Here is a 26,557-nt window from a genome sequence, read left to right as displayed (position 1 = left end):
AGAGCATGAGGCTCTTAATCTCAGGGTTGTGGATTCGAGCCCCACTTTGGGCAAAATAATTCTGCATTGCAGAGGGTTGGACTAGATGACCCTTTGGACCCATACAATCCTATGATTCTAAAATGAAGCCTATTTGAATGAAGGTTATGGTTTCCTCATGTGAGCAATCTAGTGAATCAAGGATCCTTCTAATAGTTTCCTGGAACATTTGAAATGTTCCACGCCAGGGGGTTTCTCCCAAATGGGATAGTGTTCACCTTTCAGTTCTCGTGAATTGAAACTGCCCTTCCTTCCTCTAGTTTGGGCTCAGCACCAATATCATGTGATCCACTGCCCAAAAGAAAAAAAATTGTTTTGTGAAGCAATATGAAACATCTATCTGACCTTTCATGGCTTTTATATATCACTTGCAAGTCTGTTTGAAATTAAATTGCTTTCTTCCACAAGCAGACTGAATTCTAAACAGCTTCCCAAGCACACAAAAAGTGTGTGTGTGTGTGTGCGCCCACACACACACACTATTTTAAATCTGCACCTATACAAAGTAAAACCAAGAACATGTAGGGCAAAGTTCTTGCTCACCAAAAGTTTCCAAGTGGGTCAGTTACATTCTGATCCCGACTGAGTGATGCATATTTCAGAATGTCGGACGAGACTGTGAAATTGAAGCCATGAAAACTGCTGTCACTTCTTCTTTTTCTGATCCATCCTGGACATATTTTTTTTTAATGTCTTAATATTCAATTTCCAGCTAAAGCCAACAGTATAGAATTAATGCATGAATTAATAATTGCTATCCACTGCAATACAGGAATCGTGATCTTTTCTGCAAGTGCTTTCTAAGTTACCACTCTCCCTATCCGAAGGTTCATCTTACATTATTCACATCTTCTCAGAAAGAGAATTGCAGCCAGAGAGAGTGTAAAATAATTTCCAGTGTTAAAAAATAAAACTTGTTTCCTCGGAAACTAAAGCGAGGAAGATCTTACGCAAGGGAGGGGTGTGTGTTGTGGAACCACCTTGAAACCATGAAAATAATCTTACTGGAAGTGATTTATATGATGGCTAGGCAAAAATGCCTCCCTTGATGCCGCTCTTTTCACAGACTGTGAAATAAGGAAGGGTGGTCTTGTCTCCTCTGGGAGTGGGAAGATCTGGTGAAGGGCAAAAATTTAGCAAAGCTCCCTCACACTTCCAATTGGCTGGTAAGCTCAATTGCTGCTGATAACGCCAAGGCTGCGGGTTCAATCCCACTATGGGGCAGCTGCACATTCCTGCATCACAGAGAGTTTGTATCAGATCAGGCTTCCTCAACCTTGGTCCTCCAGATGTTTTGAGACTACAATTCCCATCATTCCTGACCACTGGTCCTGCTAGCTAGGGATCATGGGAGTTGTAGGCCAAAAACATCTGGAGGGCCGAGGTTGAAGAAGCCTGGACTAGGTGATCTCTATGATTCTATGATTTTATTTATCATTAAATAATTCATTCAAATAATTTATTATTATTTAATTTTTATTTTTCCATATATTTCTATACAGTGGTACTTCGGTTTAAGAACAGCCCTGTTTAGGAACTACAGTGGTACCTTGGGTTACAGACGCTTCAGGTTACAGACTCCTCTAACCCAGAAATAATACCTCGGGTTAAGAACTTTGCTTCAGGATGAGAACAGAAATCGCGCGGCAGTGGCGTGGCAGCAGCAGGAGGCCCCATAGCTAAAGTGGTACCTCAGGTTAAGAACAGTTTCAGGTTAAGAACTGACCTCCAGACCGAATTAAGTTCGCAAATCAGGAAGTAGCGTCCTGGTTTGCGAACTTTACCTCAAGAATGGAATCCGAACGGTGGAAGGGCACCGGCAGTGGGTGGTCTCATTAAAGTGTGCACCTCGGTTTAAGGATGGTTTCGGTTTAAGAACGGACTTCCAGAACGGATTAAGTTCATAAAGCGAGGTACCACTGTACTGTTGAATACTTAAAGACGGTCTTTTAAGCAGTTTACAAAATAACAAATGCTACAGAGGCAGATAGATTTATACAGTATAGATGAAACAGATGAGCAGTATAATGCAGTGCAATGGAATATTGAGCAAAACTACAACACAGTGCAAAAAAGCAATAAAATCCCCCAAAACAAGCAACAGTTTCAGCATATTTGGTGCCAAGGCTTCCCTCCCTCTTATGCCCTCCTCTTGCCAAGGCATGCATTGACTCATAAAAAAACAATACTCATCCCACCAGCACATACGCATCACGCCCAAATCTGTCTTAGATCTACACGATTCATTCAGTATCTACTCCTCATTCAGGATCATTCATCCCATTCAGCCCTCACATCCAACACACATCAGACAAACACACCATCCATCGAATCGGTCCAATATCGCCCACTCAACCACTCCTTCCGCTCAGTAAAAAAATAGGTACTGCAAAAGCACCAAGGAGACAATGAAACTATCCACTGATAGTAAAGGTAAAGGGACCCCCTGACCATTAGGTTCAGTCGCGGATGACTCTGGGGTTGCGGCGCTCATCTCGCTTTATTGGCCGAGGGAGCCAGCGTGCAGCTTCCGGGTCATGTGGCCAGCATGACTAAGCCACTTCTGGCAAACCAGAGCTGTGCATGAAAACGCCGTTTACCTTCCCGCCGGAGCGGTACCTATTTATCTACTTGCGCTTTGTGCTTCCGAACTGCTCGGTTGGCAGGAGCAGGGACTGAGCAACGGGAGCTCACCCCGTCGCGGGGATTTGAACTGCCGACCTTCTGATCGGCAAGCCCTAGGCTCTGTGGTTTAACCCACAGCACCACCTGCGTCCCATCCATCCACTGATAGTACAACAGTACAAATTGCCACCTATCCATCACAGACATGGACTGTTCCCCATAGCGATCGGGCCTCTCAGCCAGGTTGCTGCTTCCCATCCAAGATTCTCAACCAAGGATGGGAGGAACTGAACCCTCCATCCCTGGTACTTCTTCCTCTCACCAAGGAATGTCTTCAGACCATTCAACCCACACAAGAAGCACCCCCCCCAAAAAATGGAGGAGGGCACCCCCCCCTCATAATCCTAGAATCCTAGAGTTGGAAGGGAACCCAAGGGTTATCTAGTCCAACCCCCTGTGATGTAGGAATGTTTTGCCCAACATGGGGCTTAAACCCACAACCACACAACCGTGTGATGTTACACATTTTTGTGCATTTTTATATTGTTAACTGCCCTGGCATCCTTGGATCAAGGGCAGTAGAGAAATTTAATTGATTGATTAATAGTGATACTGAGTGACATGGACCAATGGTCTGAGCCCCTTTTGCGTCAGTTGTGCTGGTTTTGTAGTTCCCTGGATAACTTTCTCTGTAGTTTTGGCAGTACTATCAATGAGCAAGGGGATCAGGTGTCCTTATCTCTCTCCTCCATCCTTTAATGCACATATAATGCATCAGTTTTAAAACCCCAGGCATCTAGTCCATATGATTGTGAGGCTATGTAGAGCTACTGCCAGTCAAGAGTACTTCCAGAGTAGGGAACCAGTTGCCCTCCAGATTTTGCTGGACTACAAAACCTATGATCCATAAAGGTTGGCCATGTTGGCTGGGGCTGATGGGAGTTGGAGTCCACCAACATCAGTAGGACCACAGGATCTCGCCCCTAGGGTAGACAAAACTGGGCTTGACCTGAGCTGACCCAGCAGTATCAGTCTGTTCCTGCTCCAGACATTTTGATTTGCTTCTCCTAATTGCTTCCAATTTGGCGTTTCACTGCCAACTGGCTTATTAGTTTCCAACTAACACTTGATAAAGCACTCATGAGATGCTTCTCCAAAATAGGGGGCCATGACATCTGGCTTACATTTCCTGCGTGGTGCTCTACGTGCTTTGGGGTCCCAGGTTGCATCTAAGCCTCGCTCTTTCCTGCCCCCCTGCTAAAGATGAAACATTTAGCGAGCTCGCCTGGGTGCCTAGAGGCTTTCTTAATTAATGGGTGGCAATTGCTCCAAGAGACCTAAGCCAAGAGGTGCTGTTAGTGAATCATTACTATGCAAGATAAAGGCCTCAGACACATCCCATGTGGCACACACACACAGCCACATGCCTGAGTTAATTGCCTCTGTTAATTACAGGCAGAGTGTTTATGATGACGCTCATTCATTCTTCTTTTTAGGAAGCCTCCTTGTTGCCAAATGGTCCCACCTCACGGCGCCAATCACCTCACAGACATTGGGCCTTGTTAAGAATCTTCCCCTCAGCGCTCATCAATTCGTGACTGCTGGATCCTTCAGAGGTACCGCAAATCATCCCGTTAACTCAAACCTAGCCATATAAACAATCCCTGGCAGTCAGTCACTGTAGCAGATATTAATTTTGCTCAGTTTGGAGCAACTGGAAGCATAAGAACTGACTCCTTTTGGAAATAAAGCATTGGCCAAGCTCCTAGGAAGATTATTCAGACTTTTACTGGCAATATGCTTCAAAAAAAGAATTAAAACATCAAATGGACCCATACAAATACCCATACAATGTCTGGTGCTGTCCAGCACAGGTTCAGCATCTTAGAAAATATGAAATAATCCGAACAGACCTATAAGCAAAGGTCTCTCTCTCTCTTCACAGCCTTCATTGCCCTTAGGCTGTTTACTTTCCCTTCATTTCACATCCTCATTCCATTGAGTTTGGGAGACAACGACTCAAAGGCAACTCCCTTCAAAATGGAGATTTTGCAACCCAATACCTTCATCACATGATCTAAGGTTACAACAAGTTAGAGCTCTGAGTACAGTAGGCTACATTGCAGCTGCAGGGGAAAAAACATTGCCCATCTGTCTCCATCCAAGCAGATAGCTACTGTCAGATGCGTCCCATTGCTGACGGAGGGGGAGAGTGTGGAGAGACAGGTGGAGGTAATTCGGCAGGAATGTGGAAGGGGGGAGGAGCAGCCAATTTGCAGTAGAAGCCTGAGTGCCAAGAACAAGGAGAAGGAAGGGGGGAGTTCAAGGGAGAAAATGCAGACTGACAGCTGTAGCTCAGACTCAGAGGGAGAGTTACCGGGAATTGCCCATCCCCAGGTGCGTAGGCTCACAAAGATTAATGAAAGGCGTGAACAGGAAAGGAAGAGTAAATGGGGCTTTAAAAGTGGGAGGCGGAAGGCGTGTACTTCAGACTTGGCAACAGCAAACTTGGAAGCCGACTCTGAGTGACTGAACTCCAGAATGATTTGTGTGTTTTGAGCAATAAAACCTGAGTTAATTGCTGCCAGCATTGTCTTGCTTCTGTGGGAGAGACCCAACCATAACAGCTACATACGCACACCAGAACGAAGAATGATACTTGAAAGGAGAATAGAGAATAGGCATCAGTGCAGGAATATGGCCATAGAACTTCCAAAGTCCATTACGTTATTATTTATTCTGCCCAATCTCTGTGGAGCAAAGCCTGTGTTGAACACAGGGCACCATTTTGTTTTACAGTGAGGAAGGTCTGAATCAGATTCCAAACCACCAAATGTTCGTCAGTGAAACCAGATGACCAATGAGCTGACTATGGTTGCAAGCTGTGGCAAGGGGGAAGGAGATGTCAGCAGCAAGAAGGTTATTAAAAAATTAGGATATTTTGGATCTAGAAGGTCATGACACCCGTTTTGGGTGGCATGGCTATCTTAATTATGGGAAAATAAAGGTGCATAGGAGTTTTTCAAATCATACAATAAGAAATGCTATATATAAGTTATGGGGAAAATACAAAAGATATTTGGAACAGAAAATCCCAAGATGGAACTCTCCACTAGAAGCAATCACTGTTAAAAAAACAACAACAACAACAACAAAGAGAACTGGATAACTTATAACACAATATTAACGGAGGAAGAGGGTCAACTAATATTGATAAGTTATGAGAAAATAAAAGATCACTTTTCTAGTTGACTAGATTACTTCCAGGTGAATGAAGTGTTCAGACAGGATAAGCAGATAGGTTTTGAAAAGGAGCCTTCAAGATTTGAAAGAGAACTACTGAATAGTAAAACCAAAATAACCACAAAAATGTATAGACTTCTTTTAGACTATAAAGTAATGGATGAGGAGGTTAAGGCTTCATTGATAAAGTGGGCCCAAGATGTGGGCCGTCCAATTATGCTAAAAGAGAGGTTTTCCTTTTTTCTAATGAGGCTGAAAGAAAAACCCAGCTGAATGCTTCTGAACATAACATATTGTAACGTTAGAACTCTTCTGAGTTCTAACCTGAGGCCGCTGCCGCCAAGTCTTTGTCCCACTTTTCATTTCAAAGCCACTTCTTTGTACCAGAAATCTGTGCTATTTATCTTCACGCTCTTTTCCCCCACCCCTTATCTAGGCAGCCATCCTTTAATAACAAGGGGCGGCAAATAATCAGAGAGGGTGGAGTGTCTAATGGACTGCAGGGGTCTAATGGACTGCAGAAAGGAGGATAAACAACTTTGCAGATGACACATGGCTCCCATTACAATTTGGACAGCCTAATCACATTTACTAATTGCCCTATTGGACTGCATGTAATTCGCTAGGTAAGAAAGGAGGGATTAATAAAAAGATACACTTTTTTAAAAAAACAACTCCCACTATTGTAATGAATGTTGGATACATCATGTTCTGTTAGGTCTGTTCCCCAAATTGCATGCTTTCCCAAAAGGATGAACACATGGAAACAAATAATGGATTCAAGAACTATCAATGGATAACAATTTCAGTTCTTGCTCTGTAGGAAAGGATGATGGTGTTGAATCCACTTTGGCATTGTCCAGGAAAATCTATGAAATGGCAATCAATAGTGCTCACCTATAAAAAATTCAAAATCGAAACAGATGGTGCTAAATCTGAATCACAAGGCTGCAGAGCAGAACTGCTGGAAAATGGGCTCCTTGTTGCTTTGAGCTTTGTAGTTTCTCTTTTTAATCTTTGTGAACCAGATTACTCTGGGAAACCCACAACCAGGGCACAAGAGGGACAGGCCAATCCTGTGCATGTTTTCCTTCAAAGTGAGACCCTCTGAACTCTGCAGCCATGAATGCAACTATACTTTGACCTAGGGACATGGGTGGCGCTGTGGTCTAAACCACTGAGCCTCTTGGGCTTGCAGATCAGAAAGTTGGCAATTCAAATCACTGCAACAGGATGAGCTCCTATTGCTCTGTCCCAGCTCCTGCCAACCTAGCAATTCAAAAGCATGCCAGTGCAAGTAGATAAATAGGTACCACTTTGGCGGGAAGGTAAACGGTGTTTCTGTGCACTCTGGTTTACGTCACGGTGTTCCTTTGCACCAGAAGCGGTTTAGTCATACTGGCCACATGACCCGGAAAGCTGTCTGTGGACAAACGCCAGCTCCCTCAGCCTGAAAGCAAGATGACTGGACTTAACCATCCAGGGGTCCTTTACCTTTACCTTTTTATACCTTGACCTAGAAAAAACCACCTCACAATTGCTTACACAACAGTCCAAAGGCTGTTATCTACTGATTTGCACTTGATCCACTGAAGTTTATTGTTAAATCACTCCTGGAGGATGCAGTCAGATAACGCTACATGGGGAGTGTAAGACATAAAAACTGGGGCAAGAGGAATAGGTTAGGATCTGCTAAGTGATATCTGAATGGGGTGGGGAATGCTTTAGATAAGAACATGAGAAGAACCTTGTTGAATCCAGCCAAAGGCTCATCTAGTTCTAGCTTTCTGTTCTCCCCTTGGAATAGATCGCTTTAACTTTGATTATTTACTCTTCTGTAATAATTCTCTGATTCTGAACTTTCTTGGTCTCTCACCTAGCTACTAAATCTCCCTGGTACAACTTTATATCTCACCCCATCATATGCCATGATAACTCTGAGTGATAAAGCCCCGACATATATTCTGTTTATATGTGTGCATTTGCCAGGTATGTGTAGACGAGGACACACACTAAAAGTGCACCAGTGTGGGAGAAAGAATGTATTAGTGCAATTATTGTGTGGGCATTAAAACAATTGAGGGGGTGGCGGCTATGAAGTGCTTGCAACAAAACAAGATAAAATGCAAAATAATAAAGGAGAATAATAGAATCAGAGACAAACGGCGAGATAAAACAACAGCACAAAGCATGAAAACAGTCAGTTGTAGTAAAAGTGGTCATAAAAAAAATTCCTTAGGAAGAAATGGCACTATTCCAAAGCCAGTGAGAGGGCACTTCAGCCCTCTAGGGCACTCAGTAAATGACCTCAGAGTGGCCTTTCTGGAGCTGCAGAACCTCAAAGGGAGTCTGTGAATGTGAGAGAGTCTACACGTTACTATACAGCAAGGGATCCAATGTTATAAATTGTGGGCTGGGCTGAGGCAACGGGTTTTTATCACTTTACATGTGTCAATCAGTTTACCCCTGCCAGGGCATCAATGTTACCATCAGCTGTTTTATCATCATTCATCATTTTCATCATTTTTAATTTGTATATCGCCTTTCTATCTTACAATACTCAAGGCGGTTTACAAGCTGAAGAAACAAAAATTGTACATCTTACAACAATCTAATGCAATACAAAAATGTGATAATAAAACATAACTTTAAAATAGGCAACCTCCATCAAAAAAGTAACATTCAGCAATCATTAGAATAGTATAAAATAATAACATATATATGAAATCCACTCAACAGTTACAATAATATCTAAACTGTAATCAATAAAACAACGGCAAGCCACAGTACATAAAACAATACAATACACATTGAGAAGCAGAGGGTGGGGCAAGGCAGGCAGAAGGAGGCCTTGCCTGATGGAGTCTCTCCCCTCACAGTCAACGGTTAATTATGTACCGTATTTTCCCATGCATAAGACGCCCCCATGTATAAGACGGCCCCTATTTTTTTAACCCAAAATTAAGAAATTAAGTTGTTTAGCATTGGGGTGGGGGTGGGGGAGGTCACTTCCGCCAATTGCTCACCTGCCTGCCCACCACTGCCAATCACTTGCCACAGCCACTGCCAAACGCACACCTCGCCGCAGCTGCCAATTGTCTGCCTGCTCGCCGCCACCAACAGCCGACCCGCCCACTTGTTGCAGCCAATCACCTGCCTGCCTTGCCACAGCCACCAATCACCCACCCAATCGCCGCTGCCAATCTCCTGCTTGCTGCTGCCATTAATCGCACCTCCCCCCTCTGCATTCACTAGCCGTGTATAAGACGACACCCAATTTTTGCCTTTAGAATAGCAAAAAGCATCGTCTTATACATGGAAAAATACGGTAATTATCTTTGCCTGCATTTCTCTGCATTCCATTTCCCTCTGACCTTGCAGTTTACAACCCCCTTCTCCTGCCACCAACCCCCCCCCCAAAAAAAAACATGCACACCTGTAACTCAGCATAACACTAACGCTGATAAACTGGACTGCCAAAAGCTTACGGCACAATAAATTTGCTCGTCTTTAAAATGCCACAAGGTCCTGCTGTTGCTCTTTGCTGCAAAAGGCTAACAGAGCTACCCATCAAGAAATTTCTTTAAAAGGGAGGTTCGGATCAGCCTCCCAAATACCTGGAAGTAAGTCCTTTCAAACTCAATAGGACTTCCTTCAGAGTAGACATGCATGTCCAGAATACTGCCCTGAAGGACTAGCTTTTCGGCTGAACTATATGGAATTCAGTGACACCTGTCTCTTTTCCTGCAATGTTTGGCACACCAGGAAGATGTTTTGCAATGTATCAGGTCCAAGCTAGCTCTGACATTTGCACGAGAATTTGGCTAAGCAATAGCAAGGCTGTATTTAAAAAAACTGCCTTTTCATTCTGGGGGCCTTGGAGACCCAGTGTTTTCGGCAGATATGAATGGATCAGCTGTAGATTTCTGCACAACTTAAGGGAGATTTGTACTGTCAAGTCCCAGAGAAACCATTATTTTATCATTTTGTCAAAGAACATCTGCTTTTCCTCGCGCAAAAAAAAACCCCACATGAGATTAAAGGCTGGCGTTCCACCAGCTCAACTCGTGCCACCAATTTGGCTAATCGGAGCTGTAAGTGTACTTACTCTAGAGAAGCCTTATATTCTCCTGTGGAATTGTAGAGAGGCATCCTGAGAATAACTTACCCTGTAGTAAGCCTGCTTAGCGTGGCTGCCTTATTTTCTTAGAATCATAGAGTTGGAAGAGACCACAAGGGCCATCGAGTCCAACCCCCTGCCAAGCAGGAAACACCATCAGAGCACTCCTGACATATGGTTGTCAAGCCTCTGCTTAAAGACCTCCAAAGTAGGAGACTCCACCACACTCCTTGGCAGCAAATTCCACTGCCGAACAGCTCTTACTGTCAGGAAGTTCTTCCTAATGTTTAAGTGGAATCTTCTTTCTTGTAGTTTGGATCCATTGTTCCGTGTCCGCTTCTCTGGAGCAGCAGAAAACAACCTTTCTCCCTCCTCTATGTGACATCCTTTTATATATTTGAACATGGCTATCATATCACCCCTTAACCTCCTCTTCTCCAGGCTAAACATGCCCAGCTCCCTTAGCCGTTCCTCATAAGGCATCGTTTCCAGGCCTTTGACCATTTTGGTTGCCCTCCTCTCGACACGTTCCAGTTTGTCAGTGTCCTTCTTGAATTGTGGTGCCCAGAACTGGACACAGTACTCCAGGTGAGGTCTGACCAGAGCAGAATACAGTGGCACTATTACTTCCCTTGATCTAGATGCTATACTCCTATTGATGCAGCACAGAATTGCATTGGCTTTTTTTAGCTGCACACTGTTGGCTCATGTCAAGTTTGTGGTCAACCAAGACTCCTAGATCCTTTTCACATGTACTGCTCTCAAGCCAGGTGTCACCCATCTTGTATTTGTGCCTCTCATTTTTTTTGCCCAAGTGCAATACTTTACATTTCTCCCTGTTAAAATTCATCTTGTTTGTTTTGGCCTAGTTCTCTAATCTGTCAAGGTCGTTTTGAAGTGTGATCCTGTCCTCTGGGGTGTTAGCCACCCCTCCCAGTTTGGTGTCATCTGCAAATTTGATCAGGATGCCCTTGAGTCCATCATCCAAGTCGTTGATAAAGATGTTGAATAAGACTGGGCCCAAGACAGAACCCTGTGGCACCCCACTAGTCACTCTTCTCCAGGATGAAGAGGAACCATTGACGAGCACCCTTTGGGTTCGGTCAGTCAGCCAGTTACAAATCCACTGAGTGGTAGCATAGTCAAGACCGCATTTTACCAGCTTCTTTACAAGAATATCATGGGGCACCTTGTCAAATGCCTTGCTGAAATCAAGGTAGGCTATATCCACTGTGTTGCCTTCATCTACCAGGCTTGTAATTCTGTCAAAAAACGAGATCAGGTTAGTCTGACATGACTTATTTTTCAGAAATCCATGCTGACTATTGGTGATCACAGCATTCCTTTCTAGGTGCTCACAGACTGTTTGCTTAATGATCTGCTCCAGAATCTTCCCTGGTATTGATGTCAGACTGACTGGGCGATAATTATTTGGGTCCTCTCTTTTCCCCTTTTTGAAAATAGGGACAACATTTGCCCTCCTCCAGTCTGCCGGGACTTCGCCTGTTCTCCAGGAATTCTCAAAGATGACTGCCAGTGGTTCTGAGATCACATCTGCCAGTTCTTTTAATACTCTTGGATGCATCAATTTCTGCTACATGAACCACAGTACAATCTTATACATGCCTGCTCAGAAATTAGACCCACTGCCATCAGTGGGAGTTACTAATGTACAGGACATGTATTTGGGTCATATGTGTGCAATTTAATGGATAAATGTACTTGAGAAAGCACCTGATCCCAAAGGAAAGGGCAGTAATATGCAAAAGAGAAAAGTGTTCTGAACGTCTCCAGCCAAGAACAATATGTGAGAAAGGAAATTTCCTCGGGGAAAAATGAAACCCTATGACATGTTAATTGCTACTTTGACTGCCTTCCAATTTGGAAAGCAGCCTCAAGAACAATCCAATGGTGGAAGGAGATGAGAGAAAGGATGGACAAATACAGGACAGTGGGGATGCATCTTCATAAAAGTCAAGTTCACTTAGTTGCTAAATTGACTTTGTGGAAACTCAATTTTAATTTATTTATTTTTTTAAAAAAAGATGCTACTGTGGAAAAACTGGATGGAAGCAGGTATACTGACTTCGAACCAACTGGTAGGTGAGGCAGATGAATTTTACATGTACAGTCATACCTTGGATCCCAAACGCTGTCTGTTTTGGTCATAGCTGTCAACCGTCCCTTACTTGGCGGAAAACTCCCTTATCCCAGTGCCGTGTCCCGCTGCTGTCCCTTATTGATGATGTCCCTTAAATTTCCCGGGTTTCAAAGGAAGCAGCTCCTCTCCCTCCCTCCCTCCCTCCCTGCCGGCCAGGGAGGAGGGAGACTCCAACTGTGTTGCTTGGCTGCCCAGCTCGTCCCCCTCCGGCCTCCTCTCACCAGCCTCAGCCCCTGGGAGCCCCTCCCCACCGGGACTGAGGAGCCTTGAGAGGAGAGTGAAGGCAACCATAGAGAAAGCAGTTCAGAGAGAGGAGGAGGAGGCAGAGGAGGCATGGGCAGGTGTTCCAAGGGCTAACCATAGAGGAGGAAAGCGGAGGAAGGACCACAAGCGCTTCTCCCATAGATTTGTAGTGGTAGATTAGCATAGATAGTCTGATCTGCGGGTTTACTTTGGGCACTATTTTTTTTCTCCCTCTCTTCCTCCCGCCCCGCCTGATGGAACTGAGAGCTGCAGATGGAGCACGAGAGAAAAGATACAGAACTGCAGCAGCATCTTCATAGCTTGGACTTCGTTTTGCGCGAAAAGTGGATGCTGCTTGTAGTTATTTAATTGCAGTGTTTCATCAGCTGGTGTCTCTTGAGCAGCAACCTCTGGAAACGAAGGGCTAAAAAGCGGCGCTGCTCTCCCAAATTATCTGGTCCCTTTTAACTTCGTATTTCAGCTGGTTGACTAAAATCCCTTATTTTGGCTGCTGATCCCTTATTTTCGAGGCTGCTGGTCCCTTATTTTTAAATCTGTAAGTTGACAGCTATGGTTTTGGTTCCCGAACGCCGCAAACCCTGAAGTGAGTGTTTCAGTTTGCAAACGTTCTTTGGAGCTTCCTGCAGCCAATCGGAAGCCGTGCCTTGGTTTCTGAAAATTTTGGAAGTAGAATGGACTTCTGGAAAGGATTCTGTTTGACTTCCAAGGTACAACTGTACATTGCCTTAAGAGATAAATATCATCTATCGAATGAAGCCCAATTTGCAGTTGCAACATTTACTTTGTTTAGACTGGCAGCTTTTACAGCTTCTGAGATATCAGAGATATTGCAACAATTGGTCAAATCTTTTGAAACTAAAAAGCCTACGATTACTTGTTATAGATATCTGGTATCAACGAATCAATTCAATTGGCAGATTTTAAGAAATGAGAGGAACAAAGAATTGGAGGTTCCTTTGTTAAGTAGACAGTGGGAAAGTGTTTTAGCTTCTTTAACAAAGGCATCTATGGATCTTAAATTATGACCTCTACAACAGAAAATAATATTTAGAATTTACTGGATTCCATTATGTTTATATAGAAAAGGACTGTCTAAGGCAGCATATGGTTGGAGATATAATGAGGATAATGCTTCTTTGAAAGTTCTTTGAAATACATGTTTTTACAACGTCCTTCACTTACTAAGTTTTGGGAGAAAGTATTGGATTCTGTTAAAATGACTGTGCAGAAAAAGTTAAACATCTCAGAGGAAAATATTCTTCTGAATTACATACATACAATATGGAATCTGACAAATGGATAACATAAATGGATCCTTCATGCCTTTACTATGGTCAAAAGACTATACTGATGCACTAGAAAGATAAATCTGTGGTCCTCTTCAATCAATGGATTGAGGTTATGACAACACTTGAAGTTTATGAACAGATTGCTTATAGATGTAGACTTTGCACAGACAAGTTAAGCGATTCTTGGAATGCATTCATAAAAAATATAGTAGGTTATAAATAATCATATATGTATTTCGATAATAATAACGTTTTATATACCTATATACAGTGGTACCTCTGGTTGCGAACGGGATCCGTTCCGGAGGCCAGTTCGCAACATGAAAAGAGTGCAACCCGCAGCGCCACATCTGCACACATGCAGGTTGTGATTCGCCGCTTCTGCGCATGTGCGTGACGTCATTTTGCGCTTCTGCACATGCGCGAGCGGCAAAACCCAGAAGTAACCCGCGGGACATAACCAGAAAGAACGTAACATGAAGCAAAGGTAACATGAGGTATGACTGTACTAGACAAGCACATATGGAATTTTGCATATATAGTGATATAATATACTTTTTTACTTCATTATATTTTATTGGTTATTCGCTTTTTATTTACATTTTATTTTGTTCAATTGAAATATTCTCTCTCTCTCTCTCTATATATATATATATTTACAGTGGTACCTCTGGTTACGAACTTAATTCATTCTGGAGGTCCGTTCTTAACTGGAAACAGTTCTTAACGTGAGGTACTACTTTAGCTAATGGGGCCTCCCACTGCCGCCACACCGCCACCGTGCAATTTCTGTTCTCATCCTGAGGTAAAGTTCTTAACCCAAGGTACTACTTCCGGGTTAGCGGAGTCTACAACCTGAAGCATATGTAACCCGAGGTACCACTGTAATATACTTTTTTACTTCATTATATTTTATTGGTTATTCACTTTTTTATTTCCAGTTTATTTTTTTCAATTGAAATATTCTTTCTCTCTATCTCTATCTCTACATATATATACAGTTAGCAGAGTCTGTAACCCGAAGTGTTTGTAAACCGAGGTGTTTGTAACCCGAGGTACCACTGTACATAATTCACTTAGATATTGAGGACTGAGGTACCAATATCCCTAGACCAGGGCTGGGAAATCTGTGGTCCACTCTGGCCATGTTGTCTGCAACATGGCATTTAGCAGGAGTGCCATCTTGGCCCCACAACCGTGAGTGCCCAAGGCCGTGGATGCCATGCAGCATGCATGGCCCTGGCATCAAAATTTGTGGGTGCCCGGCCCCTTCCTGGGGAATTTTGTGGGTGCTCAGGCACCCAGGGCCCCAGGTTGGCACCTATGACATCTAGCCACAATGACGTTCTTCTACGCATGCTGTTCTCCGGCAATGTGCAAGTCCGAATGTCAGTTGCTGGAAATCATGTGGATCTAAGCAGTGTCAGAACCTGCGTTCGACTGAGCGACTCCTCCGGTCAAGCCTTCGTTATCTCCTCCGATGATAATTAACGACCTGAGCCTCTGATAAGACTCCAAGCACGTTCCCATTCAGCAGAGTTTCAAAGCAGCAGAAGTGATGAGATTTATGAGCTACATCACTAAGAGTTTTATTTCTAGCTACGCAGACAGAAAAGAAACATCCACTCTCTGTGAAAGCAGAGAGCAACTGAACAACAAAGGAACAGGAAACCAGTAACGTCACATCCATCTTCCATGAGACTTCCAACAGTCTGGAATGTCTCTGGAATGCAAAAAAGAGTCTTGTGACTCCAAGGGCACTGCACAGTGGCAAACAGAAACTAACAAGCAGGGCTAGGACTGAACAGCACCCAATTATTATCCCCCTCCCCAATGCATTGTGGGTGGGCAAGGAGGCACATTTTCACTTTTCTTGCAATGTGCTAGAACTCCAACCGAACCGCTAAATGAGCAAAAAGAACTGTGATGTTGCAGTGCTCAAAATGCAAGTATGAATCAGCCTAGAGAGCCTCCCCTCCCCTCGTCCTGACAAAAGAAAAACAGTCTCCCTGAAGTATTGTCCGGATGCAAATACAGCATCAGATCATCTTCTTGGATCTGATTGCTGGAGATAACAGCAGGAGCTAGAAAATAATAAGTACAGTCACACAGGCAAGGAAAAGACAACCAGTTCATCTTTGGGGCTGTTGTTGTAGTTTTAATTAAGGAAGCCCAACTCTGTAGAAGAATCACATTAACCCCCTGCTGATATCCTCAGAAGAGACGGAAGACAAACAAAAATTCAGAACATAAGAAATGAAAGTCGGAAGATGCAACAGAGGCAAGACAATTGGCTTTTATGGGCTTGGAGCGTGCAGTATCTTTATGGAATATCATGGAGCTCATTCGTCCGCTGAAGACTTCTGCCAAACTCAAAGCTTGTGCATGCAGCAAAAGATTCAACTATGGAACTCGCTTCTGCAGGAGGCCACCAACTTGGAAGACTTAAAAAGAGGACTGGAAAAATTTATGTAGGATAAAGATAACAATGGCTACTAGTCAGAATGGCTCTGCTCAGTCTGAGACAGCAATGCTTCTGAATATCAGTTGCTGGAAACAGCAGAAGGGGAGAGTGATTCTGTGTTCGAGTCCTGCTTGTCGAGTCCCACAGGCATCTGGTTGGCCACTGTGAGGAAAGGAGGCTGGAGTAGACGGGCCATGGGTCTGATCCTGCAGGCTCCCTATATGTCTTTGCACATCCCCTGTAAGAGATGCCCTATTACTAACTTTGTATTTTAAGTGAGTTTTCCCCCCTGATACTATGGTTAATGGGACATGGGTGGCGCTGTGGGTCTTGCTGATCAGAGCCTGGGACTTGCTGATCAGAAGGTCGGCGGTTCGAATCCTCGCGACGGGGTGAGCTCCCATTGCTCAATCCCTGCTCCTGCCAGCCTAGCAGTTCGAAAGCACATCAAAGTGCAAGTAGATAAATAGGTACCATTCTGGCAGGAAGGTAAATGACATTTCCGTGCACTGCTCTGGTTTGCCAGAAGCAGCTTACTCATGCTGGCCACATGACCCAGAAAAACTGTCTGCGGACAAACGCCGGCTCCCTCGGCCAGTAAAGAGAGATGAGCGCCGCAACCCCAGAGTCATTCGCGACTGGACTTAATGGTCAGGGGTCCCTTTACCTTTTTACTATGGTTAATCTTAACTGATTTCACGATGCATGCTGTATCCCTATTGTACGCAGCTTAGAAACTACAGCATTAAGCAATAAATAAATTCAAAGAAATGAATACATTCCCAATCAGGTTGAGATGAGAAAGTGGATTGCTCCACTTCTGATACAGGTGACAGAATACCATTTTTGAATTCTCCCTGGGTTGTTGTTTCTTAAAATACCCCCCCCCCCCCAACTCCCTACAGGCATAAAGGTAGCACATCAGTGGGGAAAACAGAGCTGAACTTGCTCCCTCCTCTTCTACTTGTCAGGAGCTACTGTTCATCTGTTTTTTGGGACTGTTTTTTCAAATCAGAGGAGCGTTCAAAAACATAATTCCCCCACCTGCAGTCTGAAGTGGAACTGTCCATCCTACTGTTTGTTTATTTACCATTGTTTTCAGCCTAATTTAGAGGGGAAATTGGGGAAAGGAGCGAATAGTTTCATGTTGGCAAATGCCGTAGGCTACTAAGTCTCCAGCACTGAAGTTGGTTGAGTAATATTTGTTAGATTTGAAAGGGCTAACAAAGGGTAGTTCAGGGATCTCTGGGAAGACTGATATGAGCCCTGGGCAATATTACTCGACAGCTCTGGCTTATAACTTTCCCTTGTGAAAGCAGCCCATGAAATTGAAGTGCTCACTGCACTGGAAAACCTCTTATTGCTTTTTTCCACCTGTGTGAAGGTCCCTAATTGAAGGCCCACTTTGCCAGGCCAATGCCCGGAAATAGAATCTATTTTCAATGCTAGATGCAGCATTCCGTAGAACAAGGCTTCTGACAATGGCGGGATACTGGAGTGCGAAATATATAACAATGGGGATGCGGGTGGCGCTGTGGGTTAAACCACAGAGCCTAGGACTTGCCGATCCGAAGATCAGTGGTTCGAATCCCCGCGACGTGGTGAGCTCCTGTTGCTCGGTCCCTGCTCCTGCCAACCTAGCAGTTCAAAAGCACATTAAAGTGCAAGTAGATAAATAGGTACCGCTCCAGCGGAAAGGTAAATGGCATTTCCGTGCGCTGCTCTGGTTCGCCAGAAGTGGCTTAGTCATGCTGGCCACATGACCCGGAAGCTGTACGCCGGCTCCCTCGATCAATAAAGCGAGATAAGCGCCACAACCCCAGAGTCGGCCACGACTGGACCTAATGGTCAGGGGTCCCTTTACCTTTACCTCATAACAATGCAAGATGGCTGCTGATCTGTTGTAACCTAGAACTGCTTTTGAAATTTGTGGTGCAATAATAAGACAAAGGACCCCTAGACGGTTAAGTCCAGTCAGAGGCGAATATGTGGTTGCGGTGCTCACCTCGCTTTTCAGGCCGAGGGAGCCGGTGTTCGTCCACAGACAGCTTTCTGGGTCATGTGGCCAGCAGGACTAAACTACTTCTGGTGCAACAGGACACCGTGACGAGTGCCAGAGCACACAGAAACGCCATTTACCTTCCCACCACAGTGATAGCTATTTATCTACTTGCACTGGTGTGCTATCAAATTGCTAGGTTGGCAGGAGCTGGGATAGAGCAACAGGAGCTTACTCTATCGTGTGCCAATAATTAATAATAATAATATATATATATTTATCGAGAAACGCCCAACAACATTTCAAAACTCTTGCTGTAGCATGGAAAAGTTTGGGGGGGAAAGATACAAAAAATAATCCAGAGGTCTAAGCAAGTGGGAAATTATTTGACTGGCTGCAGCACTGGAGCAGAGGCTTGCTGAGTCCTTGACTGAAAGATCAATAAATCCAAGCCAGCTCAGCTCTGATGGCAGTAATGCTCCTGCGACAAATCAGGCATATCAGGGAATCTCTCCAACAATGTAACTTGCCACAAAGGGCTGCCTCAAACCAACAGTAGCAGAGAGACTGGGAAAGCCAGCTGATTGGCCAGCAGCCAGCCAGCAGGAGCTCAACTGATATGTCAATGCCAATAATAATTTGGCTTTCCAGATACTCTGATGCTCTTAGATTACAGCCAATGTATCATCTTCTAAGAACATAAGATGAGAAGAGCTTGGCCAGGCCACCCCCAAAGGTCCTCCTGGTATATACTATTTCCAAGAGTGGTCTGAAGCTCAACATCAAAAAAACTAAGATCATGGCCACTGGTCCCATCACCTCCTGGCAAATAGAAGGGGAAGAAATGGAGGCAGTGAGAGATTTTACTTTCTTGGGCTCCATGATCACTGCAGATGATGACAGCAGTCACAAAATTAAAAGATGCTTGCTTCTTGGGAGAAAAGCAATGACAAACCTAGACAGCATCTTAAAAAGCAGAGACATCACCTTGCCAACAAAGGTCAGTATAGTTAAAGCTATGGTTTTCCCAGTAGTTGTGTATGGAAGTGAGAGCTAGACCATAAAGAAGGCTGATCACCGAAAAATTGATGCTTTTGAATTCTGGTGCTGGAGGAGACTCTTGAGAGTCCCATGGACTGCAAGAAGATCAAACCGATCCATTCTTAAGGAAATCAGCCCTGAGTGCTCACTGGAAGGACAGATCCTGAGGCTGAAGCTCCAAGACTTTGGCTACCTCATGGGAAGAGAAGACTCCCTGGAAAAGACCCTGATGTTGGGAAAGATTGAGGGCACAAGGAGAAGGGGACGACAGAGGATGAGATGGTTGGACAGTGTTCTCAAAGCTACCAGCATGAGTTTGACCAAACTGCGGGAGGCAGTGGAAGACAGAAGTTCCTGGCGTGCTCTGGTCCAGGGGGTCACGAAGAGTCGGACATGACTAAACGACTAAACAACAACAACACCATCAAAACAAAATAAGAGGTAGATCTTGAGCACTGGCAATAGGTTAGGGATTGCACCATCATCTCTCAGAGACATTAGACTTGTGGAATTATCACTGCTAAACTTGATCAGTATCAACTTTGGGCTTTATTCCCAATTCCCATGGAAACAGATATTGGTTGTTACATCACCACTTTCTCTGAAGCAGGGCTAGTAAACAGGAACCCAAAATGTAGCAGTCCCTGCTCACAGACTCCTCATTTGGGTCGCTCTCATCCAGTCATTGCCCAGCTGAAAAAGGACCACAGTTTCAATGGGGTTGAAAATTTGCTGAGGGAGGGAGAATTGGACTTTGATGAAGTGTGATCTCTGAGTTTGGTCCCCACCTCCCCTTAGAAACCTTTCAGAGGCAAAGAGGAAGGAAGCCAATTGTGTTTGACCGTCCCATTAACTTTTCATTTTTTTTTCCTCATTAGGCAATGCCTATTCATTATTCAAGACAGGGGTGCCTGGCGTGCTCTGGTCATCATGGATCACTGCCTTGCCATGGCGAAGGGGCTTGAATAACTCAGAGAAGCTATGAACTATGCCGAGCAGGGCACCCAAGATAGACAGGTCATAGTGGAGAGTTTTGACCAAACGTGATCCACCTGGAGCAGGAACTAGCAAGCCACTCCAGTATCCCTGCCAAGAAAATTCCATGGACAAAGACTTCACCAGCATACTGGAGTCTAACTTTCACACAACAATGGCACACGGTCCTGGAAAGATGGTTGAAGGTGAGGGGGCAGCAGTTTGAAAAGAATGTGTTTCCTGGTCAAGAAGGAGGGGGGGAGAACCCATTAACTATAATTGTGCCACTGGTTATAGCAACTGGCCTCCGCAGAAGCAAGGAGAAGAAAATTAAAACCAGGAAATTGCAGGCTGCGCATCACGAACTAGATAGGTCATGGATGGTCTCTATCATTAGAAAGTTTTTTTAAAAAGAAAAATAAGTTAGACTAAGACTTTCAGAGGGAAGAACAGGAAGGAACCATCAAGCCTAGATGACAAGATGTAATTAAGAGCGCATTGCTGTCTTTCTCCCCAGTTCCTGCAGTGACGTCATCCCTCTCCTTGAATAACTCTTCTCCAACCTGGTGCTCTCAAGATGTTTTGAACTGCAACTCCCATTACTGCTAGCTGGCAGAGTTGTGCAGCCACCAGAACATCTGGAAGGCATCAGGTTGGGGAATCCCCTGCATAAACTCATATAATAGTTGGTTCCTGTATTGCCTGCACATTGTGGATGCTGCTGATAATTGCCCCTGTGTCCCTCTAGTAATGTTCACAACAGGAAACATGGACAGCCCTGCAACTGAGAAGGGTCCAATATGCAGACAGGGACACAGGCATGCACAGAGTGCTCCCCCACCTGTGTGGGAATCCTGGACAATCAGGGATCCTGACTGGCAGAGCAGTGGTTTCTCCTCAATGCTGAACATGCACATTGTGAGCACATCTTGAGAGTATAAGAAGATCAGGCCAGTGGCTGGATCAGGCCAGTGGCCCATCTAGTCCAGCACCTTGTTCCCGCAGTGGTCAACCAGATGGGAAGCCTGAAAGCACGAGGGCACTATCCTCTCCTGTGGCTTCTAGCAGCTGGTCTTCAGAAGCATTACTGTCTCCCACAGGCAGCTCTCATGGGTAGTAGTCATTGGGAGCCTTGTCCTCCACTGGTTTCATCATCTTCCAAAGCAGGCATGTCCAACAAGTTGGTTGTAATCTACTGGTCGATTGTGGGGCGACCCTGGTTGATCTTAGTTGATCATGTGATCCTGGTTGATCCACCCCCACCCCAATACAGAAATAAAATAAGCATAACATACAACAATACAAACAACCAAATAAAAGACTTCCTTTATCCTGTATCTGGCCTCCTTATTTACTTCTTATAAGCTGTTTCCTTTATGAATAATTGTTAAGATTTTTGTAATTATAACTTAAATATCCACAAAGTCTCCTGCAGACATTAATCAAAACATGTCTTGTATTTTAGGACACTGCTTTGTGAAGTGTTCTCTGCATTTCCCCTGTGCTTTTTGAAACTCTTGTCTAGTGTGATCTCTAATTGCCTCTGTTAATCTACCCAGTTCAATATACTCTTTGTATATTGAAAGATTCAATATACAAACACAGTTTGTCTTGCCATTCCTTTTTTGTTGGCGCAGTTTCTTTTTTCCAGTTTTTAGCAATTAAGCTCAACAACTTTGGTCAATCCAATGGGTAGATCACGGGCAGTTTTGTCATAGTGAGAGTAGATCGCAGTCTCTTGGGAGTTGGACATCCCTATTCTAAAGCCATCTAAGTTGTTGACCACCGCTGTTTCCTCTGAGAGTGAGTTCCATAGTTTAAGTATGTACTGATTAAAGAAGAACATTCCTTCATCTATCCTGAATCTTCATCCCACAAATGTTCGTGGCAGGGTGGGGAGGTTGTCTGGCCGTCTTGCCAAAGGCAACGTGGTTCTTTTATTTTTATTTTTTTTTAAATAGTTTTTATTGCATTTTTTCAGGCACAGACAGAAAACAGAAGAAGAAAAAAGAAAAAGAAAACCATAAAAAGAAAATAGAAAAGATCATAACCCTTCAACAGCTTATTTCAACTTTCTATCGAACTTCCCCGCATCTCCCGCACAATGCATTCTTAATAATAAATTTATCAGCAAATTGTAACCTTGTTTCATGTGTTTCTTTGGTACTTTCAATTGCAATTTAAGTTTAAATCCCTTATTGTCCATTTACTCTAAAAACAAAATGTATTATCCTTTTTAACATTTAAACTTTGATCCCTTCAATGTTGTTATCCAATTTCATAAATATTGCACTCTCATTGCTGGGGCTAGCATTTCAAATTATGCGTCATTTTATAGTTCATATAACTTATAAAATTTTTGCAAATAATTCTTAAATTTTTTCCAGTCCTCCTCCATTGCTTGGCAACGTGGTTCTTTTAAATGAGATTCAGAAGCAATACAAAATACACAAATGGGTGAGAAGATTAAAGGTTTTGTTCCCAAACAGCAGGCAATACGTACATACCAAGCAAGCACTTCAATCTGCCACTTGGAAGTCCTCAAGAAGCAGCGAAGCAACTCCCCCAGTAGCCTCAATTTGCACGGTCCTGCGGCCGATCAGTCCGTGCACGAGCTTCAAAGAAACTCTGCCCAAACCGTCCGATTTTACAGATAGCCTGTGTGGCTTCCAAGACTGGCTACGTGCAGATCCTCCAATAGCCACCCCCTCCCAATGCCTCACTTTCCCAAAACAATGTCCAACATCAAAGAAGGTAGCCAGCATTATCCTCTACAGCTGATTAAGGCAGCTATGTGGGGTCTTCACCTCCTCCCAACGTTCTCAGGACATTGAAGGCTGTTCTCACACCATCCAAAAACTTAACAAGAGTGTGGGAAGGGGAAGGAACAGAGACAGGGAGAGCTCCATGTTATATCACTAACTCCTCAATACAGCTTTTGGTCTTCTGGGTGCAGTTCCCATACACCGGCTTTTGTTGCACTATAGGGCAAAAGACCCCCTCCAGATGGCAATAATCGGGACTTTTTTTTAGCCGGATTTCACCGAAACTCAGTTCCAGCACCTCTCAGGTGGATGCCATTGCCATTATAAGAAAACATGGGAGGCGTTCGTGGTGAGTTCCGACATCTCTTTTTCTTGAAAAATCACTGGCAATAATACAGCAGCACTGGGAAGCATCACGGAATGACTAATGAAGCAGGAAGATCCAGTATAAACCCACCACTTAAGCACTATTATTGCATCAATTCATAGAATCATAGAACTCTAGAGTTGGAAGGGACCACGAGGGTCATCTAGTCCAACCCCCCGAATGTTTGACATTTTATTATGTTTTTATATCAGCCAGATGCCTCCCAGAGTGGCTGGGGAAACCCAGACAGATGGGCAGGCTATTAATAATAAAATTATTATTGTTATTAATGCATGAATCTTTTGCCCTATGTGGTGCTCGAATCCATGACAAGGAGATTAAGAATCTCATGCTCTACCAAGCTGAGCTGCTACAATATTCAGTTATTGCAGAACACACACACACACACAAACAGGAAGTGTCTGGTGGGTCCCTAAATGTTTCCAGGGTTCACAGATTGCTGACTGCTGTGACGGAGACATAAAACTGGGGAGGAGGGATGGAGCGGAGCCCCTGGAACCCTGAACTGCAGGGCTCCACGCTGCAACAAAAGGTTGCAAGTTTTTATACCCCGAAAAACTCCAGTGACAGCACAGCACTCAGCTATCGTGTGCCTGGCTGCCAAGTCCCCAGGAGCAGATTAGGTAATCGCCCTCCTCAATATTTCATTAGCTGTAAATTTCTACTATTCCCTCTTGGTGTATTGAAATGTGCTGGGAATTGCAGTTTCGATATTATACCAGGGAAGAGAAAAAAAGGTTGACCCGTTAAGTAAGCCATTTAGAGTATTTTATTACAAATCCCATAAAATGGGCTGGCAGAGGGGAGGGGGAGAGAGAGAGAAATGTCCGCCCAGGAAAGACTCTCAGAGACTTTAAATCTCCGACATGGAGCCATCTTTGAAATGCGCCCCTTTAAGAGACAAAGAGATAAAACAAGAGTTTTAATCAGATGCTGATATGTATCTGCAGGTTAAAAATGTAGCAATGTAGCGGCCACAAGGAGTCATTGGAGAACGGGGTAACCCTCTAACACCACAGTAGTGAAATGCACCCTCAGTTGCCCCTAGCATTCTGTGAAGCCCAGAGGCCATCAGGCATGGTTAGCCTTGTTCAGTTGCATATCTTCCCTTTTTTAAAGGGACATGCATGTTCTTGGTCTTGTCCCTTCAATCCGCCGGAGCCTGTCTTGCATTCAGGGGAAAGGTCCCTAAGTCACCGAGGCTTTGAGACCCATCGGCTACCCTCACCTGGTGTCAGGCTTCGGGGAATGGGATCCCTCCCTTGGTGGCAGTATATAAGCAGATCAAAAGAAAGGGGCGTTCTTACCAGTTAAAGGTGAAGGTACCCCTGACCTTCACTCGCAGACGACTCTGGGGTTGAGGTGCTCATCTCGCTCTATAGGCCGAGGGAGCTGGCGTTTGTCCACAGACAGCTTCCGGGTCATGTGCCCAGCATGACTAAGCCGCTTCTGGCAAACCAGAGCAGCGCACGGAAACGCCGTTTACCTTCCCGCCAGAGTGGTACCTATTTATCTACTTGTACTTTGACATGCTTTCAAACTGCTAGGTTGGCAGGAGCTGGGATCAAACAACAGGAGCTCACCCCGTCACGGGGATTTGAACTGCCAACCTTCTGATCAGCAAGCCCTAGGCTCTGTGGTTTAGACCACAGCGCCACCCGTGTCCCTTACCAGCTAGTTTCTTTAATAATCACAGCCACAGATAAAGGAATGCATATCTCTCTAGAAATGGCATTGCTCCCAGTACATGTTCCCCCCTTCTGTCCCCAATTAATCTACGTCACTCCTACGTTGGGTAATCTGATCTTGTTGCCACTGTACTTTCTGTTCTATCACTCTCAAATTCCACCTAGTCCAACTCCCAAGAGGCTGCGATCTACTCACAGTGTAAAAAAACTAGCAGTGATCTACCCATTGTCGTTGGATGGATCAAAGTTGTTGGACTTTTTCTGGGAAGCCAAAGTTGTTCAGCTTTTTTTAGGAAGCAAATGAATGAAGGAAATGGAATATATGAACGAATGAATGAAACTGAATGAGCATTGCGATATACACAGAACATAATCAAAAGTCGATTATATAAAACACAGTTTAGGGTCCTGAATCCGCAGTCAAATAGTGGACCTTAATCTGATGGTCAACTTTTTGGCTAGAAAGCAAAAGTTGCTGAGCTTTTTTGGGAAAGGCAAAGTTGTTCAGATTTCTTAGGAAGCCAGAGTGGTTGAACTTTTTTTTTTTTACAAAACAGTAGTTATTGAGCTTTTTTATTCTTTTTTTTTGGGGGGGGAGATCCCTGAGAGACCATAGATCTACCAGGAACACCCCACAATCTACCAGTAGACCATGATCTACCTGTTGGATGTGCCTGATCTAGTCTTAGGCGAAGGGGGGGGTCAGGAATGCTGTCCAAGGACACTGAATCTGCCAGCTGTCCCTCTCCTGGTATTCCCTCTTCTAGCTATTCTCACCCAGTATTTCCCAGCTTTCGCCCTCTAGACTATGTCCCTCTGCATACCACTGTTCTAAATCAATACTGTCCTCCTGCCCTTGGAAAGGTTCATAAAAAGGAGTGGGTGGCTCTCACAATTCCTCCTCAGTCCAGCCCCTAGCCCCTGGTTTAGCCAGCCAGTCAAAGCTGTTTCCCGGGTGTAGCCACTGCCGCATGCTGACAGCATCTAGGAGCCACAGGTGAGAGCCGAGTGCAGGGTTGGGACCAAAGGCTGCAATTAACATAAGAACATAAGAAGAACCTGCTGGACCAGGCCATTTGATTCAACACCTTGTTGTTGCTGTGGCCAACCAGACACCCATGGGAAGCCTACAGGTAGGACCTGAAGCCAATGGCAATCTCATCTCCTGGGATTCCCAGCAACCGGTAATTTGGAAACATAATGCCTCAAAAAGTGGCGGCAGAACATTTTGTGGCGTTCGTACGGAGCCCCTGGTCGTCTCACAGACTATTGACCCATACACCACTAATCCACTGCCACCAACCAGGTCCTCCCCGGTAAATCACTTAGTCTCAGTCAGGTTCTCAAGTTAACAAAGAAGAGTGTAGTTTATTGTAGACACAAACAAACTTTAACCGCATTCCAAACCATAGCTGTCAACTTTTCCCTTTTCTTGCGAGGAATCCTATTCAGAATAAGGGAGTTTCCCTTTAAAAAGGGGAAAACGTTGACACTAT

General features: G+C 44.4%; 1 protein-coding gene and 1 long non-coding RNA gene across 4 annotated transcripts in view; both read right to left on the bottom strand.

Annotated features, from left to right (window-relative positions):
- KCNQ3 (potassium voltage-gated channel subfamily Q member 3) overlaps window positions 1-26,557 on the bottom strand; it is a 162,009-nt gene that overhangs the window by 47,569 nt on the left and 87,883 nt on the right. The window lies entirely within an intron of this gene.
- Window positions 23,939-26,557, bottom strand: part of LOC310713263 — a 29,189-nt gene continuing 26,570 nt past the window's right edge. For both annotated transcript variants that reach the window (XR_014529162.1, XR_014529163.1), the window contains exon 3: window positions 23,939-24,264. This is a non-coding gene — a long non-coding RNA (uncharacterized lncRNA). The remainder of the gene's footprint in view (window positions 24,265-26,557) is intronic.

This window comes from Podarcis liolepis (assembly GCF_965112155.1).
Source record: "Podarcis liolepis genome assembly, chromosome: 8".
Taxonomy (NCBI): Eukaryota; Metazoa; Chordata; class Lepidosauria; order Squamata; family Lacertidae; genus Podarcis; species Podarcis liolepis.
This window is presented reverse-complemented; position numbering and strand designations above follow the sequence as displayed.